Here is a 26,912-nt window from a genome sequence, read left to right as displayed (position 1 = left end):
AAGAAAGGGAGAGGGACACTGCAGCCTCTGCGAGGAGAAACAACATGTAAAGATGCCGGTAAGCCACCAGCCATATGGCTAGGTATAGATTTATAGAAATGGGTTAATTTAAGATATAAGAACAGTTAGCAAGAAGCCTGCCACGGCCATACAGTTTATAAGTAATATAAATGTCTGAGTGAGTATTTTATATGTGGATTGTGGGACTGCGGGGCTTAATGGAACCTGGAGAGAAGCTCACCAGCAACAAAATACCATGTCCTTCCCCCCACCCTTTGATTGAGCCCTTGAGCATGTTAGATAAATGCTCTACCACTAAATTTCCACATATGCGCACATGTGTATTGGGGGAGGGGTTCCTCAGACTCTAGAAGAGGGTGTGAGAGTCCCTTAAAGCTGGAGTCACAGACAGTTGTGGGCTTATGGGTGCTTGGAACAGAATTGAGGTCTCTGCAAGAGCAACCAGCTCTCTTACCATCTCCCCAGGCCTCTCTTCCATTTTTTCCATACTTTGTATAGCTAATTCAGTAACTGTCTGAGTATTGTATAAGTTCACTAGCGCTGCTACAGCCGAGTATGGCAGTGTAGAAGGCTAAAGCAATAAGATGCACTGTTGCTGTGGGACTGTCTGTATGTCAAATTGCTCTGATTGGTCAATAAATAAAACACTGATTGGCCAGTGGCCAGGCAGGAAGTAGGTGGGACAAGGAGAGAGGAGAATTGTGGGAAGCAGAAGGCGGAGGCAGAGAGACACTGCAGACGCCGCCATGACCAGCAGCATGTGAAGACTCCGGTAAGCCACCAGCCACGTGGCAAGGTATAGATTATAGAAATGGACTAATTTAAGCAATAAGAACAGTTAGCAAGAAGCCTGCCACGGCCATACAGTTTGTAAGCAATATAAGTCTCTGTGTTTACTTGGTTGGGTCTGAGCGGCTGTGGGACTGGCGGGTGACAAAGATTTGTCCTGACTGTGAACAAGGCAGGAAAACTCTAGCTACACACTGTGTCACATCTTAGAAGCTAGAAGTTCAAGATGGAATTCTTTGCAGGGCTGGTTCCTTCCTTAGGCAAGAAAAATCCCCATGCCTCATTCTAGATTCTGGTGGATTGGAGACAATCTTTGGTATTTTTTGGTTGGGAGACATTGTATCCCAGTCTTGATATTCACACAGTTTTCCCCATCTTAATGATTTTAAAACAAATCATTTCCCCCAGGCCCTACTTTTAAACACCATAGCAGATCAATTTTCTACTCTGTTACTACCTCACAACGGGCACTAAATTTTGGTAATGAAACTCTGGATGACACACTCAAACCATATCCAAGCTACAGCATTTGAGATGTGTAAAATATACACTATGTCAGCCAGAGTTTTTCTTATGTGGACATGATTGTTGTTGGTGAAGAAAATGAATTTACATAGAATGTGTTTTCTACATGTTATGATGTTACACTTGACGCACATCATTGCTTTATTCACCCCTGCCTCTTCACCCTTCCCTTAGTCATGGCACTCAGAAAAACAACATCCTTTCTAGAAGTTAGGGTCTTTAGGACCAAGTTTGGTTAATGAAACATGGCCTCAACTATATACAGCTTCCTGGCTTGGTTCCAAAGCAGCGGCACAATCCTCCCAGTTTTTATTTGTTGGCTGGCCAGATGCAGAGTACCCTCAGACCTTAAGGGAAGTTGCAAATGACTGCAAAGCACAGGAAAAGTGAACAAAGCAATAAACAAACCCTTGTGTTGTGCCCCTCTGGCATTTTGGGGTTGTTTGTTTCAGCAGCTAGATTACATACTCTGACTCATACACAAATGCATTAAACTATTTTTCCATAAAATACTCAATGAGTATTTCTGTATCTAGATGGTAAGGAGACTACAAACCTAGAATAGAAAGATTAACAGTTAGTGTCAGCCATGTGTATGTGTCCATAGTCCCACTATTCCAAAGTGGGAATAGGATAATTTTAAATTTGAAGCCAGGCTATGCTGCATAGCAAGACCCTCTCTCATAAAATAATAATAATAAAAGTCAAAGTCAAGGCTGTATATAGTGAAGAACTATCTAAAGCAACTCTGTCCCATGAGACTTTACACAATGATGGAAATATCCTCTTTAACTCTATCCCATATGCTAGCCACTAGCCATATATGGCTACTTCACAATTCAAGGTGGTTAGTACAACTGAGGAATTGAAATTGTAATGATTAATATATAAACTGGTATGTACCTCATAGCTGTTGCGTTGGACAGTACGGATCTAGACATAAAGTGGAAAGATAAATAAACATGGTAGAGAGAGAGAGGACACATGGTGCCAGAAAGTGGGAAGGTAGGAACTGTAGGTGAGATATCCTTGGTGAAAGGCAATGGGGTCCAGAAGGGAGGTATGACAATTAATTTTATGTGAGAAGCCAGCTGGGCCTTGGTGCTAATTTGATCAATCACAAGTCTAGATGTTGCTGTGAAAGTTGTTTTCTTAGATGTGTTTAATTATTTAATCAGGAGACGTTGAGTAAAGCAGATGAGCCTGTGTTAGTTCATTTTCTATGCTATAAGAAAATGGATGAAACTGGATACTTTATAAATAAAAGGTTTATTAGCTTGTATTTTGGAAGGCTGTAAGACCGAGGTCAAATGGCCTCTCAGTTTGGTCTCTGGCGAGGACCTAGATGACATTAGATCATCAGATGACATTAGAATGATGAAGCAGCTATGACAGAGATCACATGTTGACACGGAAAGCCAGAGACAGCATCAGGGTCCAGGCAATTTTGAGATCAGCACACTCTGGAGAACAGCCCGAGGTCCCACAAGAGCTGTCAACTTCTTCTGAAAGGAGCACCCACAGTGACTAAGTAATTACTCTGCATTAAGTGCCATCCAAGAACCGAGAAACGTGGTACCACTTCAAGACAAAGACCATGATGAAAACTTAGCTTCCATCACATGAACACTTGGGGGATACATTGAAATCATATCTAAACCACAGCATCTGCATACCTGGATGGGTCTCATCTACACAGCTAAAGGTTTAGGAGATAAGACTGATAACCCCTACAGTCTTGTAAACCAATTCCCACCCCACCTCCCAATGTATCTCCTGCTGGTTCTGTTTCTCCAGTGAGTCTTGACTAATACAGAAAGGTGTGGGATTGCTAACAGCATTTTGCTTGGAGACATTGAGACGATAAGCTATTGGTGGTTTAATAAAAGAACAAAGAAGTCATGCATGAGGCCTTGGTTTCAATCCTGGCAATGTTAGTAAACAAAAATGTCAATGAATAATTTCCTCATTTTGTTTTGAATCAGAGAAACCAGCAACTTGTAAATTACTGAGCTACCAGAAAGCTAAATAATAGCTAAAATATAGAATGTGAGAATAGTAAGAGGAAAATGAAATGCTAAAGTAAAGAGGAAAATGATAGACTCACTTTGTCTCATAGCCCTTGTCTACAATAAAGTCCTTGAATCAGCTCCCCTGAGTTCTCCATGACTGTGCCTCTATAGGAGCCCTCGGAGGAGCAAGACCTGAAGCATCAAATCCTTGTACACTTTGCCCCTTGAGGAGCTGGACCATGGCTTTGTGCACCAGTCAGGGACAGGTCTGCAGCCCTGAGTGTGTGAGTGACGGGTTGTAGGTGTTGACAACGCATGTGAATTGATCTTACAATGCCAAGATTCTCCTCAAAAACCATTTGGTGGATTTCATAATTGTTTGCCACTTGGATGCACTTCTCATCAGGGTTCAACAAGTACTCCTAACTACAAGGGTTGGAAACAAAAGACACTCTAGGCTTCTCTTATGACGGTGCACTCACAGGCAGGTTAAAATTAAAGAGTTTTTGCATAATAAACACCATTTAATTTCATAGCTACATGTTCATGTTTACGGGGTGAGAAGGCACGGGTGGAGAATGTTGCACTTCTCATGTGTTCAATTATCCACGAGTCTTTGTAGAAACGTAGGCTTCATTCATTCCTGGGGCATCTCAGTGGTGACAACACAGAGGACATTCTCCCTACTCCAAGTACTTACGCTGTGTCCTTGAGGAGTGGTTGAACAGAGGTGGAGAATTTTGATTCAGGTGCATCATCAAATGTTGCCTGCTCTTACAAACTGTGTGCCTTGGGCAGAATGATTATCTTTGCTGTGTCCCAAAACTGTCACTTATAAAACGGTGGCAGTATCAGTGCCCTCCTCTCTCAGGGCTGTTGAGAAGATTAAATGCGGTAAAAACTGTGTGATGTTTTCAGAATTATGCCCAGTAGAGTTGTTCAATCAACACAAGCTGCCATTGTTTCTTTAGAAGGCAAGGAAAAAAATCCTGTGGGAGGCAGAGTGGGGTCAAAGGGGTGGGCCTTATTTACCTCATGGTCTTGCATCATACAGTGTCTTAGGTTTTGCTTTTTTATGGAGGCTGGCTTCCAAGGATTCCCATTCTTCATTATTGTTTCGGAAGCAATAATCATGCAAATTCAGTTGTGAAAAAAATCCTCTCATCCCTGCCAGCAATGCTTCCATTCTCTTCTGCTTTCTTAATGTGGCCTTCTTGAGTTATTCAAAACACGTATCTGTTTGTGTCTATAGGTAGATAGGAAACTACTTTAAAGACTTTTTATTCAGGGTGTTTTGTTTTGTTTTGAGAGTAGAGGGAGTGCACACTCCAGTATGCCTGTGGAAGTCAGATGACAGCTTATGGGTTCTTTCCTTCTACCACGTGGGGGCCTGGGATCACACCCAGGGCATCAGTCTTGATGGCAAGCACCCCTCCCTGCTCAGCCATCTGGCCACTTCCATTAACTATGAGACAAGATTTCTCTGTGCAACAGACCTGGCTGTCCTGGAACTCGCTCTGTAGACCAGGCTGGCCTCAAACTCACAGAGATCCGCCTGCCTCTGCCTCCTGAGTGCTGGGATTAAGGCATGTGCCACCACAGCCCAGCTCCACTATTTTTTTCACTCATTGTTTTGTGTCTTGTGTTTCAGCTAATGTATCTTGAAGAGATATATAGACATCAGTCTGTACATCTACATCAAGATTTATTTTTTTCTTACGTGCCTATTGTGTACATAGCTGCATGTGTGTGTGCCACAGGCAGGTTCTGGAGGAGGCCAAAAGAAGGCGTTGGATACCCTAGAGTTGAAGTTATAGATGGTTGTGAGCCACCTGATGTGTGCAGTAGGAACTGAACCCATGTCCTTTACAAGAGCAGCAAGGGTTCATGACCACTGAGCCATAGCTCCAGCCCATTTTAAACAGCAGTGAGGCATCTCCTGGTATGGGTACTACCTAAGACAATTCATCTAACCAGTCCTCCCTTGATAAGTGTGTGTTTGCTTCATGTACTGTGATATTGACAGTGATATTTAATGCAGTAAATTATATTTTCAAACTCAACTTTGAAATGTCACCAGGGTAGACATCTTTGTAAAATACCACAACCCCACCCATGACTGCCTACTCAAGGGGCCATTTGTCAGCTGCGCTCATGTGCTGTGCTTGTGACAATGGCATCACTGTGTCAGGAGCAAAGATATTCTAAAAAGAGATGCTTGTGTCTTTCCCTTTAGCAATCATTTTATTAAATCGTTGGTCCCCAAGAAGTTGGAATCCCCCCCCCAAAAATCTCATGCTGGGAGAAAGACAAGCCTGAAGCCTGGTGCCAACCAGAGGGGCAGCTCTGACATGTCAGACCACCTTTCCAGAGACTTTCAATAGAGACAATGGGTCAGTGGTGGGCAGGATCACACTTTTACCAGAAATACTTAGTTTTACATACCTCTTGCCCTCTATCTGAACTGGGACTTGAGAGCACTGGCTCCGTCCCACTTCCTGATGTGGCCACATCAAATAAGTCCCTTCATTGACGTTTCACTATTGTTTGTCTCCTTCACTGGCATATTGAGGACAGGTTGACAACTCTAGTTCGTTAGGGTTGCCAGGTTCCAGGGTCTGACCCTAACAACTTCAGTAACAGAAGCGTGCTTTCCAGTAAACACTACTGAGCAGCACCTCTGGGCTTTCTGAAACCTGGAGCATCACTTCCTGCTTACAGTTGTGCCCCACTGCCGAAAGCTCCTCCCTCTGGTACCATGGGATTGTTTCTAACGTCCTACACCATTTTTATTCCTCTATCTTTTTTGTTTTGTTTTTTGAGACAGGGTTTCTCTGTGTAGCTTTGCGCCTTTCCTGGGACTCACTTGGTAGCCCAGGCTGGCCTCGAACTCACAGAGATCCGCCTGGCTCTGCCTCCCGAGTGCTGGGATTAAAGGCGTGTGCCACCACCACCCGGCTTTATTCCTCTACCTTTTAGCCATTGTCCTTAAATGGCTTTTGAGACCTACACCCAAATCTTCTCTTGAATTTTTACTTTTTTATTTTTATTTTTTATTTTTTTTATTTTTTTTGCCACTGGAAGCTACTTACAATGAGACCCATTGTCTTATTTAGGGTTTCTATTGCTGTGAAGAGACACCATGACCACAGTAACTCTTATAAAGGAAACCATTTAATTATGGTGGCTCAAGTACAGTTCAGAGATTTAATCTATTACCATCATGGTGGGAAGCAAGGCAGCATGGTGCTAGAGGAGCTGAGAGTTCTTACATCTAGACTCACAGGCAACAGGAAGTGGTCTGAGACACTGGGCATGGCTTGAGCATATTTGAGACCTCAAAGCCCGCCTCCACAGTGACACACTTCCTCTAATAAGGCCGTACCTACTCCAACAAAGCCTCTCCTCCTAATAGTGCCCCTCCCTTTGTGGGCCATTTTCTTTCAAGCCACCACACCCATAATGCCCAAAAAAGTTAGTGTTGCATCGTGAGTATCAGCCATAGGCCTCCGGACATGGTGTCATCGTTGACTTGAGTGCATCATCCCACATTTGGTAAGGTTAAAAGAGAAAATGTAGAGTCTGAAGATGTGAGTCCATATCCTAGCTTTACTACTAATCAGCTAGATCATTTTTGCAAAGAGCTGTCTTTATTTCAGTTCCCCAAATCATATCCCCAAGACCAGGTTTAGGGGCATAATTCATTTATTTTGGTGAAGATTCCAGGAAGTGGTTGAGGGAGAGAGGATGTGAATCACAAGAGATGGAAGCAGGTATTAGGAACCTTACTGAGAATATGATCACCATGGGCAGCTATGGCTCAGCCTCTGAAGGCCTAGGTACAACCAAACCGAATCATCTTGACTGGAGATTGAGGAAGTAGGCTCTTGCTTCCTTTGTTTCTGTTTTTGGTGCTGGGGATCGAATCCAGGTCCTGTGCATGTTAAGCATATGCTCTGTCACTGAGCTACACACCCAACTCTGAGCAAGCTTTTCAGTCTACCTACCCACCCTCATTACTCACTGACTCCTTTGCTCCTGGGAATTTTCTCCAGCTATGGTCTTTTTCACTTGTGTCTCTCCAAAGCTTACAGGTTGAAATACAGTCTTCAGCACAACACTGCATGTGGGGTAGGTAGTGTATGTCTATCAACCCCGCCCTCAAGAAGCCAAGACAGGAGTATGTATTGCTGTGAGTATGAGGCTAGCCTGGGCTACAGAATGACTTCAAGGCCAGTCTAGGATACATAGCAGAAAGGAATATGGTCTCCAACAAAAACTTTGGTGTCAAGAGACGGGGCCTTTGGAAATTACTAGGTTATGGGGGCAGACCTCTTGTGAACAGGATTAAGGCCCTTCTAAAAGAGCTCTTGTGCCATTTGCCCTGTTTGCCTTTTCTCCTTGTGAAGAAATACCAAGAAGGCATCATCCATGAAGCAGAGACCTGTCTCAAGGAACCAAATTTGCAGGCCTCCCAGCCTCCAGAACTATGAAACAAGTTCCTGGTATTGGTAACGTACCCAAACTGCACCGTCTTGTATCAGCCTGTCTGGACTGAGGCAGCTTTCAAGTGTTTCCATTTTTCTGTGTATTCTGAAAGCCATCCCTCTCCAGGAACACCGTCAAGGACAGAGGTGCAGGATGACCCAGGTCACACAGAAACTAGGAATGAAATCTCCAGGGTGGACCAAGAGCAGATGGGCAATGACAGCCTCTGCTGGTTAAGAACAGCATACACACTAGCTCACAAGTTAGCCTTTATGTCCTTAACGAAGCACTTCATGATAGATCAACAAATAAAGACTTTTTAGTACTTGGCCCAAAGAGTGCTTAGCCCTAGGCACAAAGTAAGTTTCCATAGAGAGCTTAGAATAGGAGCCAAAGAACACTAATATGGACATGGTGCTTTCTACGGTTCGCCCACTGGCTGCATTCTTAGCATATAGGACCTCACACTTAGAGCTACAAGCACCACACAGTCTGTATTTCTTTCCTTACACTCTTGTTAAAGTCTCATTGGAGAGAGAGAAATCAAGGATAACCCATAGCAACCTACATTACATTTCCAGGGCCAGTGAGTGAAAGGGCTGGGCCAGGCAAGCCTCGTGACCCGAGTTTGATCCCAGGAACGTACTGTGGGGAGACCAACTCCAGAAGTTGCCCTCTAACCTCTGCATGAGTGCTGTGGTGTGCATGCGCGCACGCACACACACACACACACAGTAAATAAAATTTTAAAAATTAAACTACAGATGTATGGGGGAAAATGAAAACCAAGCAATCTCATTCTGGTTTCTTCTCCTAACTTGCTGAGAAGATGGAGAGATGAAAGAGCAATACACAGAAACAATTGTATTTATATATAACAGCAAGAAATAAGGGGGGGCGGGGCAGGCTGAATGTTTTAAATACCACTGTGTTAGTCAAGTTTTCATCTCCCTAACAGATACCTGAGACAGTTCAAAAGGAAGACAGATAGATGTATTTTGGTTCACAGTTTCGGAACAGCTTGCCTCATGGAAGCAGAGGAGATATGCTAGTGGGATTCTTCCTTCACCTTTTATTCCATCTTGGCGCTTAGCCTATCGGGTCTTCCTCCCATAGTCGTTCTTCTCTGGAACTGCTCTCGCAGCTAAGTCCAGTAGCAAGCTTTGCTAACCTCTCAGAGGCCTCTCAATCCAATGACCTTGACAGTCAAAACTGGTCGTCACCACACTTACAGTATGCGCTGGTTTGCAAAACCTCCCAAACTCATATTGTCGTTTCGCTCCCCAGTGTACCAGTGTTGAGAGACTGTACCACCTTCAGGAAATGATTGGCATTAGAAGATGACCTTGACAGTGGGTTGTCACACCACTCTGCGCTGTCCCCTTAGCACACCTGCTTGTCCTCTGCTCTGTCACCACGAACACGAGGCCCTCATCAGACACAGCCATTTACTCTTGGTTTTCCAGCCTCTAGAATCCATGAGTCCAATAAAATTCTTTTGTTTATAAACTACTCGGCCTCTAATAGTCTGTTACAGCAACACTAGATGGGGTGGATACGATAGCATTTAAAAATGTGAGCTATCTCAGGATAAACCTGGTGTAAAATGTAAAAATGTGAAAACTGTGAGTATTGCAGAGAGAAGTTAAAGAATTTGTAAGTAAACTGAGGAAAATGCTGATCAGGACATGTAACATGGCTGAGGGAGCAGTTCTCAGATTAAACTATATACTCAATGAAATCCTAATAAAATTCCCAGCAGGGTTTGTTTTTTGAGATATTGACAAAATGATTATAACATTCATATAGAAATGCAGAGCCCTAGAAAAGAAACAAACAAACAAGAACTCACAAAACAAACTTTAAAAAAGAAGAAATCCAAAGGACTAAGATTTTTTTCAAAACTTACGGGAACTAGAAAGACAGCTCAGCAGTTAAAAGCACTTTCTGTGCTTGTGGAAGACCAGGGTTCTGTCCCTGACACCCATATAGAAGCTGACAATCATTTGTAACTCCAGTTCTAAGGGATCCACGACCCTCTTCTGGCCTCACTAGGCACATGATGTCCATACATTCATGCAGGCAAAACACACAGACACAGAAGATAAAAATAAATATTTTTAGGAAGACTTATTATGAGGTTTCTGTAATCTATTGCTTTAACCAGAAAAAAACCACCCAGGTGTCCTCTACACCCAAGATTTTGGTTGAGGAACTTAGTGGACACACTTAAAAGCTAGATAGTGGAGGACTTTGGACACATGCCGGAAGTACTAACCTGAGCCTAAGTCTTGGTCCAGCCTTAGGATGTTTGCACTCCTGTGACACTCTTTGCAGTTCTCTTCCTCAGACTTATGTATATGGGATGAACTTAGAATAAGAAGCAGAGAGAAGCTTAGCATGGTGATCCTGGAGAAGGAACTGGATTATAGAGAACGTTGACGTACTGCTCTAGCATTTCCTAGAGACTGAGCATGTTCTGTGTGCTTTTCCATAACTGACTTCTGAACATTCTGAAAAAGGTTCAGAAAACAGAAGTAGGGGATGGAGAGCTTTACAAAACAGAACTGATTTGAAATGTACAACAACTCGCTTTCTTAAACAAGAGCACTGGGCTAGGAAGTGAGAAATAGGAGTGATTTCTGCTTTGGCTGTGAGCTAGGAACAAGCACCAAGTCCCTGTGTTAAGCCTGTATTCCCCATACACACCTCCCGCATTCCAGGAACAGTTGGTAATGTGTACAAAAACAGCAATATAAGCTGGCATGGTGGCACTGGCTTTTAATTCCAGGACTAGAGAGGCAGAAGAATCATTAATTCTAAGCCAGCTTTGTCTCGCATAAGTAAAAAACGTGACAAACAGCTCCACCAACAAAAATCCCCCCACACACCAAATGACAATACAAACAAATAAATAGAATTATTTTCCCCCATGTTTAGGCTTCTAGTCAACTAAACTTTGCGTTTTCGTTGTTTTGAAAGCTTTTTATGTAGTATAATTCTTCAATCCACATTTCAGAAGAGGATAATATCAAGTTCGCTAATTCAGGTTATGTTCAAAGTCTCCGGGTTTAGAACAAAGTCTTCTGATATGGGCATTTGTCCACTTTAACTCCCGGGATACAAAGTGATCTCTTAGTCCCTGACAACACATGTCCCTGTCATTGCAGAACCCGCAGGCATCACTGCCTGGATAAAGATAGTCAAGATATTTTTTTCTCCACTGGCTTATGAAAAAAAACTCATACCATATTATGTTTTTTTTTCTCCCTTGCACTAGCTTCTGTAGGATTTATGAATTTCACCTAGCAGTGCGTGTGTGTGTGTGTGTGTGTGTGTGTGTGTGTGTGTTGAGTTTTGATACCTATCTCTTTGTGTGCTAGTGAGCAGGGTAGAAAAATGCAAACAACGGACTAACAGAAGAGAAAATAGCTCATGAATAGTCTTAGACACATTTAATATTGTTGATGATATTCTGTGATAAAATGGAACCATAGGATCAGGATTTATATATTTATTTGCTTACTAAATTGGCTTCATGTTCTGGTAGGCAAATTAAATGTAATTTAGCTTCTAAGGATTTTGAGCATATTCTTGTTTGGTGTTTGTTTTATTTTATATTTCTATTTATTGATGTATTTTAGGTATTTTTTATTTGTTTGAGAGAAGGTCTTCTGAAAGTCATGTTGACCTCAAACTAGCTTTTCAGCTAAGAATGACCTTGACCTCCTGATTCTTTTGTCTCTACCTCCCAGGTATGGATTACTGGCAAGCACCACAACATCTGGCCTATTTTATATTTTTGAAGAGAAAATAAATTGGCTGGATCTGAGATTTGCTCAGAAAACTTTAACTGATAACTGAGCTTCGCCGTAGCCTCCTCCTAGAGAAACTGGCCCCTCCTGGCACTCTGGCCTTAGCTTAGGCTGAGCCAGAGAAGCTGGATATGAGGGTTAGATTTCTTCTAAATGTGGGTTTCAGAACAGATAATTTAAAATATATATTTTGGCTGACAGTTTGGTATCCCAGTCATCCTTTCCCAAGGTGGGGATGACTTTCTTTCTGTACAGTATATTGTTCTTTCTGTGGGTGTATAAGCCTAGATGCTGAGGGCTGGCCACATTGCTTTGCACCAAAACAACTTTTAATAGGCACTTGTTTCTTGTGTGTATAATTAAATCATAATGTAACGATGATTGGCTTATTCATTTTTTTAAAAAAGATCCAGTTAGTAAAAATAGGAAAGGGGGGGGCATGAAAATAAGATGACTTTATGTTTTTAAGATGAAACCTCCAAATAGGTATTTAACGGAAAATATTTAATATTTTCCCCTTTATTTGCATTTGTAGTGTGCAGAAAAACAAGACAGCGTCATAGCACTGGAGTTACGGAAGCCAACCTTGGAAATGTCTTCACTGATATGGCTCCATATGTATTTCAAATACCTCAACTTCACACCATCCCACAATGAGTGAAGAAGACGCTGGAATTCAGTCAAATTCATCCTTCTGAAAAACTGCAAATGAGGATACTGTTGATTAAAGTCGACTGTCGTCTACATGAATCACCCAGATTAAAATCTAAATTTCAAGAAAAGGGGCTGCGAAGGATGCGGTTGGGCGTCCGACAAACTCTCAGCTGAACTATAAAGCTGGGACTGCGCCTTCCCAAATCTTTTCCTAGGCAAGAGGTCCCAACAGCCCGCGTGGGGCTCGTGTGTTTCTTAAGAGTGGCTAGAGAGTCCCCATCCCCCAAGCCCAGACGCACCAGGAGCCGGGTGAACCATTCTGGGCTGTCAAAACACAAGGCGCCGTGCTCAATCCCAATAACTCGAGTGATGATTAATGAGCGGCTTGATCATTTAATATCTCATGTGATTAAATTATAAGGCGTGGGGGAGGGGAGCTCCGCACACTCCCGACCGCGGTGGGGGACACGGATCAGCCAGCGGAGTACTGGCAGCGCTCGAGCCGTCCACTCCTGCTTCGAACATCGCCTGGTGTGGCTCCGCCACCGTGGGTCGGCGCCTTCTCAAGGTCAGTGGGGTTTAGGGAGGGGAGGGAGGAGGAACTCAGGTGGGGGAAGGGGTCGCTTGCCATGGGGAGGGGAGTTGTGGACACTCTACAGCGTAGGTCAAAGCCGCCCACTCTTCCCACGGCAAAGCAGCTGGTTGCAGGAAAGCAGCCTTAGGCAGAGGACTGTCAGATCTTAAATCTCCTTCCCTTTGCAGCAGTCTAGGGTATTTCTGGGGCTACAACGTCCCTGGAAAGAAGGGACGCGGGGCCTGGAGCTCTGGGTCTCCACCTGCCCCGGCCCCCACGCACTTGGACTTTTGCTTTTCCTGTACACAGGCCAGGTGACCATCGGGTGGGAGCACCCAAAGCCACTCTTCCTGAGCCCATAGACCCTGGCCCAGTCCAGTGCCGAGTGGGGTTATCATCAGCCCGGTGTTCAATCCGGAAGGTGTGCGCAACCGCTCCAACGTACCGAGGTGTAGGGACGGGCAGAGACTCCAGCAAAACTATGACTGGGGGTTTCTAATTGTTTGGGGAAACGGAGCCGAAATCGTGGGGGAAATGAGCTCCTTCGGTTTTTTTTTTTTTTTAAAGAGGTTCAGCTGAGATTCGGGTGTGGCTACCACTTACCTCCGGAGAAGAGCGAGCGCAGAGCCGCGGCGCTAAGTAAAAGGGCGAGCGGGGGCTGTCCCTCGGCCCAGCTTGCAGCTACACAGTTCCGCCTGGGAAGGCAGGTAGCTAGTGGCCTTTGCAAGGCAGCCCAGCTGTGTGTCCGCGCTGGGGACAGCAGCCTCAGAGGGGTCCTGAGAGGCAGCCGGTGGGACATTTTATCATCATATTTTAGGCTTTACTATTCAGCCAGCGGTGGGCAGGCTGCCCTGGAGCAGACCCTAAGAAACTGCACCCCAGAGATTTGTTAAGCTCCAAAGTAGAAAGGTAAAAATTAAAGCACTGTGTCCAGAGCGGCCGAGGGCCTCTAACTATGCCGAATTTTCAGCCCAGAAATGGTATCGGGGGTGGGGTGGGGGGAACCGCAGGTGGAAACCAAGATAGCTCCTTTCATTCAAGCCTGGAGAAGGGCGAGATACTGGAATAGCACGTTGCTGTCCCGGTGCTTTGGGCCTCAGATGCGGTGGCTGCATCTTTCTCCTTTCTCCTTTTCAGGGAAAAAAAATCGGAAGCTTTCTAGGGCAGCTCCTTGGATATAGAAAAATTACACCACCACCCCCACACCTAATTTCTTTGAGCATTTGAAAATAGCACCAAGGAGGGGAGAAAATCACTAATAACTAAACGCGCCTGTAAATAGAAGTCACAATATAGAAAAGTGTGCATATGCATGTATGTACATGTACGTCTCTCTTATTGTGCGTGCACATGTTTATACAACACATTATATATACTTAAAGAAAATGAAAAGAAACCTACTCATCTGGAGCAGAGGCAAGCCCTCTGCACTGGTGTTAAGAGAGTTGGTCTGAAATGCCTCCAAGTTAACAGATGCAGACTTTGACACAATTTCAGGATATTCTTCCTTAGGGAAGAAAAATTCCGAAGGGGGGAGGGGTGGAAGGGGAAGCCAGGAAGCTGCTTTGGTCCTTGGGCTTAAGTAGCTTAAAACCTAGATTCATCTTCCTTCCAAGGCCGCTCCTTCTTCTGCCCTGGCTCAGGCTCTAAAGAGGCCACTCCCCTCAAGGTGTATTCACAATAATTAAGGAGGGTTTACGGTCAATGCTGTTGCCTCAGTAGATAAGACAGGCAGGGCCAGAATGTTGCCTTTGTTTGACTCTGGGGTACTGACACACCCTAAGGCCAACAAGTAGTTTCCAGCCTGTCAATTTTGTTCCAGTTCCTGAACCCCTTCCTTCCATTTGTTTCGTGTTGGTGTTTGTTTTTGTTTTTGTTTTTGTTTTTGTTTGTTTGTTTTTTCAGTTAATCCTATACCAGGTTTTATGGGAAACAATGGCTGGGACCTACAGAGAATAATTTCTAAAGTCCGGTGCCCGCCTTTCTCTACCTACAAGACTATTGCCCGCTACTGAGTAACTAAGCCAGTGCCTGGTGGAAGCCAGGCCTTTCCCAGAAACTAATGTGGGCTGGGGGAGACTCAGCAGGGAGAGGCCTAGAGCCCTAGACAGAACCTGCCTTGGAAAGAACTACTCAATGTTTTCAATATTAACTTGGGGCAGGGCGGTGGAAACATGGCCAAACTGGGTTTTATTTCCCAGGTTATCTGCTGACTCAATGATGCCGAGATACTAAGGATTCCTAAAGTTTCGAAAGGAGAGTTAGTTTTATTCTCTTATCCCCAAGATCACTTCAGTTTGATGATGTTTGAGATCTACAGTTTGAGATCTGCAGAACAGCCGTCCAAATCGGTGGTGCATTCCGCGGCATTGTTCCGCAGGACTGGCAGGTAAGCGATCTAGAGGGACCTTTTCTTCCACCGGAGCGCGAGTCGGTGTGCATTGATTTCACCCCGCACTCTCCGCCCTGCTGCCCAACATCATTTAGGCCAAGATCGGGTATAATGGAAAACACCATCAGCAGACAATTACCCTTTCAGAGGATTCACTTCTCCTCGCAGACACTGTTATTTGAGAAATAGGATCATTTGATTTCATATTGCACTAAATAACACCCAGCCGGTTCAAATTGCCAGCTTCTTAAAAACCGCCCATTGGAATAAATTGCAATGGCCTCTTTTGCTTTTCAGGCCAATACTGTGGGTGCCGGGCAGAAGTTACAAAAATAACTATAAAGCCAACCCTGAACAGTCGACACCGTGCTCCCCCGCCCCACCCCCCACGCCCAAATTTGAGATGGCTCCTCCACTTGACTTTGGAATTAAAATGCACAGTTTCAGTCACCCAGGAAGCGCTTCGAACCACAAAGTGCATTAGTGTTCATCAGAGGAAGATGATGTGGTGCAGACGACAACGAGTTCTGTACATCCTGCTAGGTTGCCTTGCATGGTTAGCGTGCTTGAGAACTGTTGCAGGTCTGGGCTTTAACTACCCCGCTTGCGCCTTTCCGGTTCCCCGGGTCTCTCATTCCCAGAGCCAAGGGCCACCACTGAGGGTACCGCGGGTACAACCGCACGTCCTCTAGCACTGCCCCTCCTTCCCTCGCAGTTAGAGCCAGTTGGGCATCCACGGCCCCAAGAGTCCGCCTAGATGGCAGAGGGGGAAGCTGCATTGGGGCATCAGCGCCTAGCGGAGGAGTGGGAGAGCCGAGAAGACCAGAAGCCCGCAGAGAACGTCAGTTCGCTGCGCACGCACCACCCCAGACATTTCAGGAAATATTAAGTCCTCTGAAGTTGACCATTTTGCTATGGTTTAATGGACACTGTTCAACTGAGTGGCAATTGTTCTGCTGGTGGGGGTGATCCATCCCCACCCCATGCGCTTATAAAAATTGGGTCCTTGGTTCTTGGCTCCTTCATGCCAGGGGACAGAGTGTGTTTAAGACACACACAGTTTTGGCAAATCTGTCCTTTGGAGTCTTTCTTTGTTAGTTTTGTGTTTATATACCTCAGGAAGGTGGATTCGATTTTTTTTTTTTCTCTCTCCTAGATAAACTGAAGGCAGGATCCCGGAGCTCTCCCTGATGCACCCCCATTACCCGCAGGAGCAAGAAGGAGCCTTTTGCAGGCCAGTTAGAAAAGGCCCTTAGTGACCTGCTGGAGAGCCTTTTTGGTGGAAATGGGAGGAGCCAGGGAGAAGGGAGTTGTGGGCCCTTAGGGACTGTTCAGGAGTATTTAGTTCCTCCCTGTTGGGCAGGCGCTTGGGGCAGGGTTGGTGGTAACTGGGAAAACGTGGGCTGTCTACCTAAGATTCATAAGCTGGGTTGTTGGGAGAGCAGAGGATTTCACTGTGCTCTCATTCTGCACTTGGCCATGTCCTGAGAACCCTTCTCCATAGCATTCTGTCAGGTCACTTTTCTTGCTCATCAATAAAAGTCTACCCAGGAGGCCCAAGGTACCCAAATAAAAATCTGGGCAATTAGCCTTGGATGCTGCCTTCTGGAACTGGGAAGAAAACCGTGGGGCTCAGTTTCCCACGCCACCAGATCTGGCCTTGCGGTATCCGGATCCAAGGCAGGCCTGGGACTGACCAATCGATCCCAGGGAGAGTTCTGGCACCTGCTCTATACCATCGTTAACACTAAGACGGTCGTGCAGGCCCCTGGCGCCTCACTTCGGCCACCCCAATAGCCTCCTGGCCGGCCATCATCAATTGGAGTAACCCCTTTCAACTCCCCATCTCTTCCGGGTGGACTACACAACCTAAGAACATTTTTTTCCCCCAAGTGCTAAGGCCACAAGGACAGTTTTCCTAAGAGAGGCTGAAACACAGCGATTAAATTCCGAGGTTCAGGAAAAGCGGTCTTAAGGCGATCCAAAGTTCACTGCCTGTGCAAACCGAACCTCAGAGCTTGTGTTGGAACAGCTGCGTGCTGGCACAGGCTGCTGGGCATCGGACTGCTCCCCGGGGCACCCGGAGGAGACTCCCAGGAGGATGTGGAAGGACCTTTCTCTCCACACATGCCTTTGACACTCTCCTCCCACGCCGGAGTCCAGAGAATGTGAATTAGGGTCGACCTGCGACACCAGCTGGGGAAGTCGCGTCCGCCCCGTCCAGGCCTGCGAGCCTAGGTGAGGGCAGTGGGACAGCTGTCGCGGCTCCAGTTGCTTTGGGGAGTGGCTAAGTAGGTCAGCCCCTTTGCCCACTATTACCGCCGCCCCCCCCCCCCGGCCGGCGCGGTCGTTCGCGTGTCAGGGCCGGTCCCCGTGCCACCCTCACTCGCGCGTTGTCCCTCCAAGTCGCAGCATTTACCAGCGCGTTTTGTCCCGCAGTTGGATTCCAGGCCGAGGGGCTGTAACCGTGCTCTCCTCCGACGGACGCTAATCAAGTAATTTCCCCATCCCAGTCCCATCAAATTGCTCTTTAGCTGTTGAACCACGGAGTTTTGCTCGTCTTTTCACATGCTAATCACGCCCATTCAACGGCTCTCCGTGGGGCTGTTTGTCGCGGGATAAATCTCCTTGTTTGCCCGCTGCATGATTAATTGATATTGTTGTCTGGCTTTTGTGGGGACCGCTAGGAGCTGAAAGGCGACGCGTCGTGGCTGCGCCGGGGGGCCGCTGGCGACATCTTCGGGCTGCGGAGGTCCCCGCAAGGTCGGGCCAGGGCTGATGACATTATGCGCCCGATTTGGTTTTCCTTATTAGAACGATGATGAAAGACTTGGAGATCCCAGTCTTTACAGCCCACCACCGGGGCGCAGAAACCACACAGCGTTTAAGCCACGGGAGCAGACAAAGCCCTGGCATTTGCTCAATTCAGGGAAACGAGTTGGGTGTCCACGCAGGAAACAATTACATCTTATTTCGGCCCACCCGGGATTTCAGTGGAGTTGAATGTGGGAGTGTCTCGTAGAGGTCTGGGTTCTCAAACAATTTTTTAAAGTGTTTTTGATTGAGGGCAGTAAGAGAAAACAATTAAACAGTAAAGGGAACCACAGCCGGTGCAGGCAGCGGTCCGGCAAACACCCACGCAAAGGCGCCTAGGCGCTGGATACTGTGTGGATTTGCAGAACGGCGCTGTTCTGTCCCTGCCTTGCCATCCACCACCAAGGCCCGCCGGGACGCTAGCGCTAAGGCTCTGGTCAGTCTGCAAATTCACATTTTATTTGACAGTACTGGTGCTGTATTTTTCTGAACCTCTGGCAGAGGTGTAACCAAACTTCCAAATTCCTCCGCCCCCCCCCCCGCACCCCTCCTCTGCGCCCTGGGGTTTTTATCCTCCACAGACATCCCTAAAACTTGGAGATTCAATTAAACAATTCTAGCTACGCAGAGCTCCTACGGTTTGCTTATTGCAAATATTTCCTTTTTCGAGTTCTTAAAAGAAAAAAAAAAGCAAAGTAAAGAAAAGAAACTGTCGCCTTCGCTTTCACTGAGCGCGGGGTAATTGATAGGCGCCATCAGAGGTCAGAATTTGCATAAGAATTAAGAGCAGTAAATTAATTTAATATTCCGTGCACATCTCCAATTATTCCTGAAGACCTTTGTCTCCGCGGCTGCCGGAGAGGGGATTCAGCTGCTCTTCAACCAAACAACATCTGTGCGGTTAATAATTTGATAAACAGCTCATACAAATAGTTTCTGAATTATCTGGCTGCCCAATGACTATTCAGTTTGGAAACGTTTTGGCAGGGTCTCCTGAAGTCCTCGGAGGGGCTCAGGCTCCCGCCAGGACAAATGTCCCATCTTTTAAACATCAGCAGAAGACAATGTGTAAAATAAGTCATTATCATTGAGTAATAATCCTAACCCTCAAAAAAAAAAAAAAAAAAAAAAAGACACAGCCTGGGTGTTCAGGGTTAGGGCAGGTCGTCTATTAGAGACTCTGCCTGTGATAAATAAACAGGCTAGGGGGTGGTTTAGAGTGAAGACATACTGTGTGTGTAGGAAAGATGGTGTGTTGGGGAGACGGAAGAGAGGTGCAGGATGCTTTGTTTAACCTTTTTACAAGTGAATGACTGGACTTGTACATTAAAAAAATACTCAAGGATTTGGGGGGATGATGGACTAGAAAACCAAGGTGTCGGGAGGAGCAGATGGAGACTAATTTTCCACTATGTTGCTCCTGGTATCTTTTATTTTTCTGTCTACAGACAAGTGTTATTTATTTTAAAAATGCATACCAAAGTTTGAGGACTGGAAAGTCAGTAAGTTATGTTGGCTCCTCTAGGCTTTGATGGATTTGTCCCTATGCTCCTCTTTGGACACACCCCCTCCTTCCCACCATGATTCACTCCCCAGTATCATGAAAACAGCTTCTCATAAAGCCCAGGTATGTACAAGACAGATGGAGAGGGCCCCCCGGCAAAGCTTCGAGTTGGCCCAGCTAGAGAAACAGCCATAATAAGATGATGCTGTCCTATGTCAAACCCGGCCTGAATTTAGACACTAACCCCTCACTGTTACACTGAAGATGTCATGGCTGTCATTATGTCCTATTATCTTCCTGCCACCCTTAGCAAAGCCTCTTCCTGATACAAAGTCTAGAAAGGAACCATTTGATCTTGAATGAGACTCAGACTGCTCTAATTCCTGCAACCTGTGCATTGCAGCTGTTTACTGCGAATCTGTATTTACCCTGGAATTGTTCTGCAGTGACTTCAATCTAACAGGGTGTTCCACAAGAGTCTTTATCTTTGTCTATACATTTCCATATGTTTGATGTACACACCTCATACATTCAGTATTCCACTTTCTATTTCCCACACTGCTGACAATCTAAGTACTTGAAGCCACTGAAAACTACCCAGAAGTTCTGAGGCAGTAATATGATAGACTTTATCCTTCTGCTCTAACGAGCCCCTGGTAGCATTGAGCTTTAAAGGCAGGCAAACCCTTCAGGCTATAGGTCTAAATATACAACTTTACAATGAATACAATGCTTGCCTGGGCTCCATTGAAGAATTACTTTTCCAGAAAACAAGTCATTGTGTCACACAAATAGGACAATAGTATATCTACTAGGCACATTTATTTCTATTTTAAACATTTTTTTTTTTTTTACATTAGGTTTCTCTACAGAACTGTAGATACACAGTGGGGTCTTGCAGGCTTTTATATACATACAAATCATCACTGTTATTTATAATTGGAGGGTATCTGCCTATGTCTTTTTATTAATTTCTGACTTTGATTCAGACTTCTCTAGTCACCCAGAGTGATTTGAAAACATTTCTTTTCTTAAATGGAGCATTACCAATTCTTTGGGGAGCCATTCTAATTTTAAATACCAACATATTCAACTGCTTAATCTCCAGCTCTGATGCTACTCATTTTTATGCTCACAACCTACCCACTTTGGATTCTTTTAAACTCCATATTTATTTTTCTTACATGCGTTTGACAATTTTTTTTAAAGCAGTGTGGGCAGAAAAATGGTTAGTAAATAAGAAGGCAGATGACTGATTATATTTTTGACTCTGTAAGTAAAGACATAAAACATGAAAAGTTGGGATTCTTTTCCTACTAATGAAATCCTGTTCAGAAAAGCTTTCTGGACACCACTGAAGTTAATGAGTTTGGAAGGCTTGTCCTCATAAATGCTTGGCTCTTAGGTGATGAAACGCACGTTGCCAACTGTCTGCTGATTTAGCTGTATCTTTGGAGGGAGGTTTGAGCAGAACCAGAACTCGGTCCAGTCTGTTTGCAGGTAACCAATTTCCTCCGTAGAGTTCCAGTCAGAGGTAACTCTTCCTCCTCATGTTCATGAGTACTTGAAAATATTGGGGCTATTGTAATGAGTGATATTTGGTGACTTAAAGGAGAAAACTCTTGGGGTTCACAAGATAGCTCAGCAGATAAAGGCACTTGCCACCAAGTCTGACCACCTGAGTTCCAATCCCCAAACCACAGGTGAGAGAAAGAGAGAATTGACTCCCACAAATTGTCCTCTGACCTCCACACAAATGCCATGGCACACATGCTCTCCTTGTCTCTTTCTCTAAATGAATGAATGAGTGAATGAGTATAGTTTAAAAAAAATTTAAAAAGCACAAATTTGATAATTTCTTACCAAAGTTGGAAAAGGAAATACATGAGTATGTCTTGGGGAAAATTTAATGGCCAGGAGGCCGAATGATGGTTTAAAGATTCAGTGTGCTCTTTATTTAGATAAAAGATGTCCCCCGCCCCCCAGTCCTGGGAAGCAAACCTAGGATCTTTAAGATACACTCGACTAGGATTTCTTTCTTTCTTTCTTTTTTTTAAAGCTACAAATAGTGTATAATCATGAAATTCTTCTTATAAACATATTCTTCTAAATACTTCTGTTGACATGAGTAAATATAATTTTTATATATCTGGTCAGCTTAACATTCAAAATTTATAAAACTTTGAATTTGAAAAATGTAGACATACAGAAAAGCTACGAACAGGATCACCTAACTAAAGTGGTCTGTTCTCATTTTCTCCTATTTTCATACTTAAATGAACTGTGTTAGCTACATAAATTCTCCACCTGTGATACTGGTTCAAAAGGTTGTATCTTTGTGGGCCTTGGATGTTTGGAAACTACAGAAGCAAGCCTGGGTTCTCCAGAGATGATTATAAAAAGTTTCTGGTCACCAAGGATGTCTGTTAGATCCCTGGTTCTTTCCCATTCTATCCTGGCCAGGATTGTAGTTAGGCAGATCCAGCTTTACTCTTCAGGGGCTCCCTTCACATCACTGTGACTGTAGTTTTGTAAACTTCTTAGCAAAGGTTCTGCATAAGTCAATAGAGCTCCTTGGTAAAGGAGTACCATTGAAAGAATCTATGCCAAGAGCCAAGGCCAACATGGTTCTGCTTAAAAGGAAGAGCCGTGGGTAATAGGCGTCTTTGAGTTTCCTTTGTTGCTTGAGTTGCTCTGAAAGTCTGATCCAGTAAACCTGACCCAAAAGGGAGTTCAGGAGTGTGTTCTGCTTTACTAACTCTGTGATGAGGGGAGAGAGATCCACATACTACCAGACCCACCAACATGGCGTCTGAGATCTGCCTGGCTCTGCCTCCCGAGTGCTGGGATCAAAGGTGTGTGCCACCACTGCCCAGCTTAGCTTTGGTTTTCTTAACCAGGGAATGAGAATATATTGGTTCTGATTTCTTCAAAAGCAAGCACTGTTGTAGAAGGTGAGCCCAGAAACAGCATGGGAAGAAAGGCAACTTTCTGGTATCAGGAGAGAATTCCATTAAAGTGTGTTATAGAGCAAATTATGGGCAACTAGACTTTAATTCTTTGGAAGACTAGGGAGACTGTGAGTCCATATGAGTTGGAGTGTGTATGCTCCAGTCACCCTCTGTCATTAGCTGAAGGCTATTCTTTGTGAGCATGACTTCCTCAACAAGGTTAGCAGCAGAAGGGGAAACCAAGGTGCTGGTGGTTGGCCACTGAACTGCTACACACTAATGTAGAAAAGTGAAGGACTACAGACAGGACACTGAATAGCACCTACCACAGAGGACTTTGGATAGATGTTCTTAAGATCTACTTCCTGTATTAAAGTTATTTGGGTTCAACATTAATATGTATTCTTCTAGCTGCCAATCTGAAATGCCTCCTGCAGATGGACTGGTTTGCAAACTTAAGAGTTTCTCATATGAGTTTGTTCTTATTTTTCTTCTGTTTTTTCATGGGAAATCAGTTACTTACTCTTGAATTGCCTTTATTAATGCTGAATCACTTGCCTATTGCTTTCTAACCAACCACTGTGAATTCATGGATTAAAGTAATACTTTCTGTGGGTCAGAAATCTAGGCAGAACCTGCTGGGCATTTCTTCAAGGAGGGTCGGTGTTTGTGTAGAAATTCCAAGATGACCTCTCATTCCCCAGAGCCTATATTCATATGGCTTCTAATCATCCTATGGCCTAACAGAGACATCTCACCTGCACAGCAACTAGACTGTAAGAGAAAGGCAGTGGGAAATGAAGGTCTTTTAAAGGCCCAGACAGTCCAAGGTCCAGAAAATGTTACTCTGGTCTCATTCTTTAGGTCAAAACAGTCAAAAAGTTGGTCTAGATTAAAGAGCAATTGGCTCCACTCCCTGATGAGAGGAATTTCATGAGATGGGAGGAATTTGGGTACTGTCCACCTTGCCCATGCACCCCTCTTTCCACTTATCCCAATCCCTAAGACACATTTCTATCCTGCATCATAAAGGAAGACATTCCCATTATGCTAGTCCACGAAGGTCTTCTAGCCCATGTTTTCACCCAAACTGTTAAGGGTATTTATCAGCTGTACTTATTGAGTCTTCCTTAATTATTTATTGTCTTGTGAAATTCTTTGTCACAACTTACTTGTTGTGACAAGTAAGTTGATCTTCTAGGATAGAAAATGGAGGTTAGTGTTCCAAGGACACTTTGAACAGTTAGAATCACATGGTGGATTCTTCGTGAATATTTGTACACATACAAAGGACACAACGTGAGAGCCAGGCAGAGAGAGTGTATTAACATCTAGAGCAGTAAAACTCATTTCTAGTATCTTATTCTAGAGTATTCAACTACATTCTAAAATTAGGTATTTTTAAAAATCCTCCTGGCATAAATGAGACCTGGATGACACACAGAAATCTACATGCAGAAATGCTTGTGAACAGAACAGATCACCTGGAAGGCCCAAACTTCTTCCCAGATACTAGCAGCCCCACCATAATGTTCTATCTCCTGCTCAAGCATTAGCCTTTTAAAATATTTAAATAACTGTTGGAGAGAAAACTGGGTCAGGGTGCCTGACAGTGGTGTCACATGCCTTTAATCTCAGCACTTGGGAGACAGAGGCAAACAGATCTCTGTGAGTTCAAGGCCAGCCTGGTCTACAGAGTGAGTTTCAGGACAGGCTCCAAAGCTACACAGAGAAATCCTGTCTCCGGAAAAAAAAAAAAAATGGGTCAGGGAGGGTATAACTTTAAATATCTGTGTCTTAGTGTTAATTAACTGATGAGAACAATGTTTCTCTTTCTCTTCCAGAAGAAAATAGAGCCAAATCAATGTTCTGGAAGATCACAGGTTGCTGCTGCTGAGGAATGGAGAACTGAGAATGAGGTATTCCCATGGACGACTCATCTCCCTTCATTTCAGTCTGGTCAGCAGACATACCAAATTATTTATTATCCTGGGCAGTAGAAAGTAGCACCTAAGCCCATGGGAAGCAGAGAAACACAGACATAAGAACTTAGGGAAGATTTCAGAACAAATGAAGACTTTGTGTGGCTTGGCAGTCAGTTGATGGATATCCCTTAAGTCTCTGGACTCTAGTCTCCTGTGCTGTGATTCAACTCTTAATCATGAGGTTTCCAAAGATAGAGTAAGTCTGTGGGAAAATGGGACATCATGTCCCTAGGGTGTATGCAGGGTTTCTCTCCCACCTCTTTCTTTCACACACTCTTCCTTCTTTCCTTCCTTCCTTCCTTCCTTCCTTCCTTCCTTCCTTCCTTCCTTCCTTCCTTCCTTCCTTTCTCTCTCTCTCCCTTCCTTCCTTCCTTCCCTCCTCCTCCTCTTTTTGGTACAATCACCAAAGGAAGATCTGCAGTCCACTGGGATGACCAAAAGTACCAAAGACTGACAAGACCTCCTCAGTTGATCCTACTGACTAGGATTGGGAATATTTATGTAGTTCCTTGACCATGATCTTCCTGCTAATTCCACCCTACTTCCTAAGTAAATGGCTTGAACAATCATTTTATATTGAAAATTTACTGTATCAACCAAAGAGGCATTGCTTCAGCTAATCCCCTGGCTAAGGATATCAGCTGAGTCAAAGACTCATCAGCACAGCCAGCACCATTTTGTGCACTCATAGCTGGTGTGCAGAAAATGTGCTGTTTGGGGTTCTTGGAAGTTTGTAGAGGAGTCTCTGCTCTAAGGAGGTAGAATGGAATGGGGTCTAGCAAGGGTCACACCCAGGTTTAAATTGCTCTGTCTCTAGCTGTGTGATATTGAGTACATTGGAAAACCTCTATTAGACGTGTGAAGACATTTCCTCAGCTGAAAAGTGAGGGCAGCCACACTCAACTCACAGGACCATTGAGAGTAATATGTACCTAGATACACTGTTTCTAGGCACAAAGCTGTATTTAATAAATGACTTTGAAAGCGAGGGTCTTTTTTGTTACTTTCTGATTGTTTCACTACATTACTGTGCTTGCAGTCTGTGTGCATACAGGTCTGAGCAGTAGAATTGTAAGTAGATACCCGAGGCTCCCAAAGATAGAAGAGAAAACCAGAGCAGGCAGCCGTAGTGGCCATCCAGTTACTTGAGGAGAAACTTTGGTGCCAATTTGAGGGGATTCATAAAGCAGACGAAACACTTAAACCATAACAGAAAAGAATTCTGTTTTATGGTCGAAATAACAAACCTGGTATAAGTTTGGAGTTGTCCCCTTTGCCTAGAACATTCACTTACATATGACCGAGCACTCTTTCTGCTACATCATTCATTACCCTCTAAGATGATCAAAGAAACCCTTCCCTGTGGATAATCCTGTCTTTTGAGTCACCATTTTTTGTAATTCTCTGAGTTCTTCCCACACTGGCGTTTGCTCCTCACTGGGAACCTCTGCAAACACTCCCTCTTGTTCCGTCATTATCCCTGGACCGAACTCCTCCTCTGTGCGATCATCCCTCCAGAAACACATTGTGAGTAATCCTTCCTAACATCTCCTCTTCCAAAGGCTATTTGCTGGCTGATGGCACTACAGAATTTGCAGTGTGCTTAAATGCCGGCGAGCGAAGCAAACATCTCTCCATTGACTCCAATTTACCTGAAGCACTCTGACGAGGGTGCCTTTGTTTGTCCTTTTCAGTTAGCCATTTGTCAGAAAGCCAGGACTGAGATATTTCAGAAAGGACAAAAGGAACTCCATCTCTTTACAAAACTCTCAAAAAATTGGAGAGGGGGGAAAAGTGGCTGGAGAACATTAATTTTAAAAAGATAAATAACACACTTATCTGGAGAACTGCAAGAAATGAATGCGCTCAGAGATGTAACCTTTCGGAGGGTAGTTATATTCTTGAGTGTCATTTTGATCATTACTGCATGTGTCCATTTCCAAGGACGGGTACTTCCAGGAAAAGTAGAGACAAATGTCTTGGAGTTTGCTTTCCTGTGTTGCTTCTGTGAAAAACTCAGAGCCGCTCTGGATAGCAGTTAGAAATGTAAGAGCAGCAGCCCCTTATGCACTATTGGCTTGAGGTGGTCCAAGTGCTTGGCAGTCGTTAAATCTCTAACTAGTATTCATAAAAATGAAAGAAAGTTGTCGCTTCTCAACATGATTATGAAGTTCTGTCCTTAGTCACCAATGGAGGAAAGGGAAATCAAGTGTTCTTGCTGAATGCACTCAGAAGCTATGGCTTTATCTCTACTTTTGGAGGCAAAGGGTTTGCACAATCTCTTCACTGAGTTTTTAATCGAGTTGCTATTCCACTCTTCCTTTTATGGAGCCATAGAAGTGTCTGTAATGAAAGATTAAAATGGTCCTGTGCAGTGGTTTGCAGTGG

General features: G+C 44.4%; 1 long non-coding RNA gene across 1 annotated transcript; it reads left to right on the top strand.

Moving 5' to 3' along the window:
- The first annotated feature begins 724 nt into the window (after positions 1 to 724).
- Positions 725 to 25,513, top strand: LOC107402158 (uncharacterized). Its single transcript, XR_006071530.2, has 4 exons — positions 725 to 793; positions 12,186 to 12,872; positions 15,080 to 15,267; positions 24,384 to 25,513. It is a non-coding gene; the product is annotated as an uncharacterized LOC107402158 (long non-coding RNA).
- Positions 25,514 to 26,912: the final 1,399 nt, after the last annotated feature.

This window comes from Peromyscus maniculatus, chromosome 4, assembly GCF_049852395.1.
Source record: "Peromyscus maniculatus bairdii isolate BWxNUB_F1_BW_parent chromosome 4, HU_Pman_BW_mat_3.1, whole genome shotgun sequence".
Lineage (NCBI taxonomy): Eukaryota > Metazoa > Chordata > Mammalia > Rodentia > Cricetidae > Peromyscus > Peromyscus maniculatus.
The sequence above is the reverse complement of the archived record's forward strand: the minus strand, read 5'-3'. Positions and strand labels throughout refer to the sequence as shown.